Genomic DNA, 8,757 nt, shown 5'->3' with positions numbered 1-8,757 from the left:
TATGGTCAGGCAAAATGCCCTCATACAAGCATCTCAGAGTCTTTGGCTGTGAGGCATATACTCACGTTCCAAAAGAATTTAGGAACAAACTTGAGCCAAAGAGTAGAAAGTGCATCTTTCTAGGCTATGGTAATTCTGGTGAGATGGGGTACAGACTTTGGGATCCCGAATCCAGAAAGGTTGTCCGCAGCAATGATGTTCATTTTAATGAATCCAAATATCATTCTAAACGAGAGAGGGTTGAGGAGATTAGAAGACTTGTCTTCCAAGAAGATGGACCTGCACGTGCAAGACAAAATTTCAGGGCTCAAGAGGAGCAAGGACAGGATAGAGTGGAACCACAGGTTGTGGCTGAGCCTGAGCCACCTATTGTCCGTAGATCTGGACGTATCACGCGACCTCCTGATAGGTTTGTTCCATCTATGAACTATGTCATGTTAACTGATTGCAATGAGCCTTCATGTTACAAGGAAGCAGTGCAAATAAAGGACTCCGGGAATTGGCAATTGGCCATGCAGTCAGAGATGACAGCTCTGCATAAAAACCACACATGGAAGCTAGTTAAATTACCACGTGGCAAAAAGGCTCTACCCTGTAAATGGGTTTACAGGTATAAGATCACCGCTCATGATAGTCAGCCAAAGTACAAAGCAAGGCTTGTTGCCAAGGGCTTTAAGCAAGAACAAGGCATTGACTTTGATGAAGTCTTCTCTCCGGTGGTCAAGATGACTACATTGAGATGCTTTCTTGCATTGGTTGCCATATTAGATTTGGTGTTTCACCAAATGGATGTGAAGACAGCGTTCTTGCATGGTGATTTAGATGTGGAAATTTACATGCAGCAGCCAGAAGGGTTTGTTGAGAAAGGCAAGGAAGATTGGGTATGCCAGTTGTTAAAGAGTCTTTATGGATTAAAACAATCACCGAGGGCATGGTACCATAAATTCCACAAGTTTATGCTTTCTCAAGGCTACAAACGTAGTGAGTTCGATCACTGTCTATATACAAAGAAGGCTAAGGATGGCAGTTGGCTGATCCTTATTTTGTATGTGGATGACATGTTGATTGCTGGCAAGCACTTGGAAGAAATTTCAGCTTTGAAGTCAAAGATGGCAAAATCGTTTGACATGAAAGACATGGGTGAGGCAAGTCATATACTTGGTATGCGTATTGAGAGAGATAGATCAAAGAAGTTGATTTGGTTATCTCAAACAAAGTATATTGACAAGGTTTTGCAACGTTTCAATATGGAGAAGGGAAAGGCACTGAGTGTTCCATTGCCACCATATGTGAAACTTAGCAAACAAGATTGTCCTGTGTCTAAGGAAGAACAGGCTGAAATGGATAAGATTCCATATGCGTCTGCAGTGGGTAGTTTGATGTATGCAATGATTGCTACTTGCCCAGACATTGCATTTGTAGTGGGAGTAGTAAGTCGATACATGTCAAACCCAGGCAAGAAACATTGGGAGGCAGTGAAAGGAATATTGAGATACCTAAAAGCTACAAAGAGTATGCGTATATGCTATGGGAGACAGGAGCTAAGTGTAAAGGGTTTTACAGACTCAGATTATGCAGGTGACTTAGACAACTGAAGGTCTACGTCAGGGTATGTCTTTACATTGGCTGGTGGAGCAGTATCATGGCGTTTTAGATTACAAGATTGTGTTACTCAGTCTACTACAGAGGCTGAATATGTTGCAGCATCAGAGGCATGCAATCAATTTGGCTTAATCGACTAGTAACAGATTTGGGAATCAAAGAAGAGATGCCTGTGTTATATTGTGATAGTCAAAGTGCTATACAATTGGCTCGCAATCCAGTTTATCACTCAAAGATAAAGCATGTGGATGTGAAGTATCATTTCATCAGGGAAATGCTCGAGGATAAGCAACTTCAGCTTGTCAAAGTTCACACCACAGAAAATCCTGGTGATCTACTTACAAAAGGACTTCCCTCAGAGAGCTTTGCGCATTTTCGCAAGCAGTTAGGTGTAGGGTAGTACATCACTTCTCTACATCTCTTGTATATTAGCTTGTATAGTAGCTTCTCTCACACTTAAAGTACCACATTGGACTTTAAGTGGGAGGTTGTTGGGGTATAAAGCCCAATGTGGTCGCCCAGGTAAGTGGACGGGCCGCCAGGTATATACACATATTCTTTTGTAAAAACCTAATAAGAACTCACTATGCTCTACACATTACAGTAAAGCGAGTTCACCATATCGTCGTGCTCTTCTTCTCGCACTCTCTCTCGCGTCGCACTTCCGCTCGTACTCCTTCAACTGGAGTGTTCTTTGATGATATCATCATCTACGCCAAGTCTTTGGAGGAACACAAGAACCATCTCCAAGTGATTTTTCAAGCATTGAGGGAGAATAAGCTTTTTCTCAACCAAAAGAAAAGCAAAATTTTCCTCCAAGAGATTCAATACTTAGGTCATATTATCTCTCAAGATGGTATCCGTATGGATCCATCAAAGTTAGAGGTAATACAAGCATGGCCTAATCCAAGGAATCTACATGAGCTAAGAAGCTTTATTGGTATTTTACACTTAGTTTCTTAGCTTGCTATTTTATTATCTCTCTAGATTTTTTCCCCGATTTACTAACACTTAGTTTGGACTAACCCGACCTCTTAACATCTGTCATAAAATCTAACATCTAACCAACCCAAATGATATACTTAAGACTTATGTTACCAAAGTAGATTAACGCTCACAATGGGAAAACTACTTACCTCTTGTGGAGTATGCCTACAATAATACTGTACATATTTCTACGAAAAAAGCACCTTCTAAGATCATTCAGGGAAGATCTAAAAGTCCCTTGCTACTCAAAGTACATGGGAAGATCTTCACTACCAATGAGTATAGCCATGACCTACACGAATCTTTCCAAAAGATTAAGGAGGCTATATCCATCTCTCAACAAAGGCAAAAAGTTGATGCTGACAAGGACAAAAGGGCCTTAACGTTCAAAGAAAATGATTGGGTCTTACTTAAGTTTCCTAAGTCTCAATTAAGGCAAATGACGGACAAAAATCCTACGCGCCATCAAAAGTATTATGCTAAGCTAGTAAAAAGATACTATGGTCCTCTTCAAATCTTGAAGCCCATCAATGAGATGGCTTACCGACTCAAGTTGCCCAACCATTGGCTCATACACAATGCCTTTCATGTGAGCCTATTTAAGCCCTACAAAGGAGAGCCACCAAGTGAACCAATTATTGAATACCCTCCCAAACTGGAAGACCAAGAAGATGTGCTACAACCCGAACCTATTCTTCAGCATGAAGACAGGGTACTACGACATGGTAAGATTATCTGACAGTAACTTATTAAGTTCAAAAATTATCCTTTTGAAGATGCTAGATGGATGCAAGAAATACAGCTTAAGGATAGTATGAACCTTGTCAATGCTTACAATGCTACATTAGAGTAAGCAAATGTACAAATTTCTTTTAAATGACCCATGTTTTTGTCTTATAAGACTAGTTCTCTTTTATGCACAAATTTAAATAGTATGCATGCTTAGAATCATGTTTGTGATGACGATGTCTCAAAAGCACCAAGTAGAATTTTTCACTCTACTTTGGGAGAATGAAATGGACTAAAGAGCAGACATGCTTACGGTAGCTATGTCTCCCAAGCACCAAATGGATTAGTCATCCATCTTGGAAAGATGTCGTAGGGTAAAAAGGGATCCTCTACCCGCTAAGTAAGATTGACTAATGACTAAGGCTTTATCTCTTCTACCTCATAGTTGAGGACGACTATGATTTCAAGAGAGAGGTAATGTCATAAATCTAATATCTAACCATCCCAAATGGTTTTCTCATGTTAAACTAATCATTTAATGTGGGAGAATAAACAGGACCAAGGGTTAAGATATACACATGTGCTTATAGATATATCTGAAGACGGGGCCAATGGTAAAGGGTCCCAAATGAGAGATGGTATATCAAAGAGCAAGGCTAACCAATGGAGCATAAAGACCTTAGGGTTAGATTCATTGAAGACATCCAATAGTTAGTGTAAAAGTCCTTTGACCTTAGGTAAGCTAGGGCTGAGCTTTAGGTGGGAACCCAGCCAAAGCTTAAGGTGCTTGAGGTGCTTGTCGTGCTTTATGACTAAGGTGCTTGAGGTGCCTGATGACTGAGATGCTTGAGATGCTTGAGGTGCTTCTCATGCTTGAGATTCTAGGGTTGTACTTGAGGTGAGAACCCAGCCCAAGCTTGAGGGGCTTAAGGGCCAAGCTTGTGGCGAGAACTAGGCCCAAGGTTGAGGGGCTTGAGGTGGCACAAAAGTCAAAGCTAATCCAGGGGCCAAGCCCTACAAGAGGGGGGATGAGAGAGAACACACACACACACTCACACAAGGCATGCTTGGTACAAAGAAAGCAAAAGAGACACTTGTCAAGTTCCTCCTCATGTTGCCCTCGTGGTTTTTCCTAAAGCCTATTGGTTTATAGATCTATCTCTGAGACATGGTCTATCAAAGAGCAAGGCTAACAAATGGAGCATAAAGACCTTAGGGTTAGATTCATTAAAGACCTCCAATAGTTAGTGTAAAAGTCCTTTGACCTTAGGTAAGCTAGGGCTGAGCTTTAGGTGGGAACCTGGCCAAAGCTTAAGGTGCTTGAGGTGCTTGTCGTGCTTGATGACTAAGGTGCTTGAGGTGCCTGATGACTGAGATGCTTGAGATTCTTGAGGTGCTTGTCATGCTTGAGATGCTAGGGTTGTACTTGAGGTGAGAACCCAGCCCAAGCTTGAGGGGCTTAAGGGCCAAGCTTGTGGTGAGAACTAGGCCCAAGGTTGAGGGGCTTCATGTGGCACAAAAGTCAAAGCTAATCCCGACAAGGAGGGGCCAAGCCCTACAAGAGTAGGGATGAGAGAGAACACACACACACACAAGGCATGCTTGGTACAAAGAAAGCAAAAGAGACACTTGTCAAGTTCCTCCTCATGTTGCCCTCGTGGTTTTTCCTAAAGCCTATTGGTTGGCCAGCAAGGGGTCTAATGATAATTTAGGAGATTTAATTAATTGATTTTACATTTATCAAGTCCTCTCTCTCAAAGGGAAAAGGGGGACACTTGTCCCAAGGCTACCCTTGTTGCTTGCTATGACTCCTGCTTATGATTGGCTAGGCCTGGAGGGGTCCAATGAGCTTCAAGCATGAGCGACAAGGGGGGTTGACCAAAGCAAGTAGGGGGCTTGCTTATGGGGTATACTCTCCCCCACACACTCGCAATGTTTGAAGTGCAAAAGCTCCCTCTTCTCCTCCAATCAAGTAGAGAGGTTGAGAGCCTACACCAACACTCTTGGCTATGGAGTGCAAATCCAACCAAGAACCATGCTTCAATGCTTAAGCTTGCCATCTTCTCCATCTTCATTACTATGCTATTATGTATGCTAGCAAGAAGAGTGATGATAAGTGAGAAACTAATTCTTTCTCCTATGAAATTTTTCTCCTTCCTCTTCCCTACCCTCATTCCCTACTAGCTCTCTCCACCTTCAAAGGTGTTTGAGGTCTTGGGACTGAGGCTTGGGATAGTTAATGCTTTCCTCAAAGTTTATGTTGTGCTCGTGATGCATGAATATTTCCATATTCATTGCATCACCTAGGTCACAAAGGAACACAAAGATTGTATTGTAACAAGTCGCTCTTGATGGGCGAAATCATAATACAAATGCCTATTGGAGGGTGGACCGCTAGCTCCACATAAATCCGGTCTTAACTGTTTTCAGGTTCTCTAAATTCTCTCTCTTGCAAAAGTATTGTTCGTGCCAAGTTACCTAAATGCTATGTTTATGTTGCTAAATTCAATTATGTTCACCCGCTATGCTCGTGAAGTAATTTCACAAAAGTACTCTCTCTAATTTCCGCTATTCTCAAGTTAATAGGCCAATTCCATTACAACATCAACACAGGCTCAAGAGGGTAAGCTCACAACAAGGAACAAATTTTGGAGCATCTTGTGAAGGAGGAAGAAGACAATCTAAAAAGGCACCTCTCCACAACAAATTTGAGAGAGGATCCCCAACTTTCTAAGGGGACAAAGCTCAATCTAATGTGGAGATCTACAACATGCTTTAGACTACCAAGTGCTAAATACACAAAGATGAATTGGCTCACCATGATGCCAACATCATTTTTTTAAAAAGCAATACCCACTCAAAGATTGTGGGTTTATTTATATTAGAGCATAAGTTAAAGAAAAACTACACCTCCATGCTCAAACCAAGCCATGGAGCCTTCATCAGACATAAAGAGCATAGTATTGCAAGTGGAGTCCATATGATCAAAATTTTTACAAGGTGTGAGATGCACAAATGTGTGTGTGCATGCAGGGAAGGGAGAGAAGCAGGAGCGCATGGTTTTGGTGGAGCTCAATGTGAGGATAATGAATACCTCACATATCCTTATTCTTTGTATTATCAAAGAATAAGGTTAATGTTAAGAGATGGATTAGTAATGGGTCCGGCCAATTGGCCTGGACCCCAACAATCTCCCACTTGAAGGCCAACGTGGCCCAAGTGGCCTATGTATGTACAACTTGTACAACTGTGAAGCATTCCAATGGCTTCACCCTACACCCATCATCTCAATGTAATGTGCAAACAACTCTGAGGATAGGCTCTTTGTGAGAGCACCTGTGGGATTGCCATCCGTATGAGCCTTGACTATCTCAATGTGCTTGCTAGTCAATATGTCCCATATCATATGATATTTGACCTCTTTATGTTTTGAATCAAAGTGAAACACTAGGTTCTTTGCTAACGTAATAGCACAATGTAACATTGGAGTCTGATAAATGCCAAGGTCTCCCACTAAACGAGCTAACCATATAGCTTCCTTGCTAGCACCAGAAAGTGAAACATACTTTGCCTCTATGGTGGAAGAAAAAGTGCAATCATGTAGACATTTTTGCATGACACGACTGCTCCAACAAATAGGAATACATAGCCAGACTTGGACCCTTGACTATCCACACAACCTACATAGTCCACATCTATGTAACCCACTATGGATGCATCATTGTTCCCAAACGTAAGCCCTTGATTGTTGTACACTCAAGGTATCTCTCACAATGTACTTCACTATCTCCGAGTGCTTCCTGCCAAGATTTTCCATAAATTTGCTAACCACTCCCACTACTACAAATGCAATGTTTGGTCTTGTGGCTACCATGGAACACATAAGACTAACTACTACTGAAGAGTATGGAACCTTTGCTATTTTTGCTTTCTCATCATCAAATTTGGGAGCATCATTCTTGCTACATTTTGTATATATCTACCTTGGGATACTCAATGCTCATTCAATGTAGCCTCTCCCCTGTATATTAAAACGTTGACCTTGGGGATATACATTTCTCAAGATAACTACAATATTCCAGGTTTTCTATCCCTTTTCATACACATACCAAGAAAGTGATTTGCATTTCTCGAATCCATCATAAAAAATTGTGTGTTTAGCAGCTTCTTCAAGATGGAAATCTCATCTTTAGACTTCCCAACAATGATCATATCATTGACATAGAGTATCAAGATGATAAGTAAGCCATTGTTCAACTTTTATGTGCACAAGTGATCTGCTTGGCTTCGCACATAACCTTGGGATTGGATGTACAAATTTTTTGTACCACTTCCTTGAGCCTTTCTTTGGGCCATACAATGTCTTATGTAGTCTACAACTAGTTTGGCCCTCGTAGGCTTTTTAGATTCAACTTCAAAACCCTTTAAGTGTTTCATGTAGATGTCTTCTTCTAGATCAAGTCTAGATCCCCGTGAAGGAAAGCCATATTCACATCCATAAAGACAAGTTCCATGCCCTCAGAGGCTACTACTCTAAGCACAAGATGCAATGTAGTCATCTTGGCTATAGGAGAGAAAATCTCATCAAAGTATACACCTTTTTGTTTTGTGAATCCTTTAGCAACCAGTCTAGCCTTACGCTTAGGAATTATCTGGCGTGTATTTCTTCTTATACACCCATTTGCAAGTGTTGGCGGATACACCGCGATGGACGTCAGCATAGCGAGAACTCACCTAACAAGATTTGTCAGCTAAGGACGAAGCGCGTGGAACCAAGCATAGGGTGTCAACCTACACTCAATCGACTCTCGACTACTTCCTACAGAGGTCTCTACCCAATGTCTAAGCTACAGCCTTCAAGAGTGCATAAGAGGAGATTTCCTACAACGCTTTCAAGAGCCAAATACCCATCAAACGTTCTCAAAACGCCACAGAACTTGAAGGAAACCCTATTAACACCAATAGGTTGCTCTCCCTAAGGTCCATGAACCAAAATCCCAACCCTAAACACCTGGTGCAAAATCACGTAGGATGTCTGGTCAAAATTTGCAGGTCGTCGTTTCCGAAAACTAAAGTGCCTAATGTGTAGCTCTACTCAATGCGAAAGCGTGGATATGCTGAAATGCAAAAACGGACAATGTATGCTCACCGAATCACCAGATATAGCTCGTGGGTCGAGTTCGCGAAGCCATATCGTACACCCGCAATGTAGGTATTCGTGCGTAGCTCTCGTCGGGGGCAACACGCTACCTTCTCCACACTCGATTCCGACCACCGGTGCGCGCGTAGCATCAAGATGAAACTCTCACTCTCTCTCGTACACAGTACGCTCACTCACACAGACAGAACTTTTTAAAAATGACAAAGGTGTTTTTCATTAAGGTCAAAAGTGGTATAAATACCTTACAATCTCAAACCCTAATGTGCCAATTTAACCAT

The sequence above is a fragment of the Adiantum capillus-veneris genome, chromosome 13 (assembly GCF_014529385.1).
Source record: "Adiantum capillus-veneris isolate H3 chromosome 13, ASM1452938v2, whole genome shotgun sequence".
NCBI classification, from domain to species: domain Eukaryota; kingdom Viridiplantae; phylum Streptophyta; class Polypodiopsida; order Polypodiales; family Pteridaceae; genus Adiantum; species Adiantum capillus-veneris.
Note: the sequence above shows the minus strand (reverse complement) of the source record.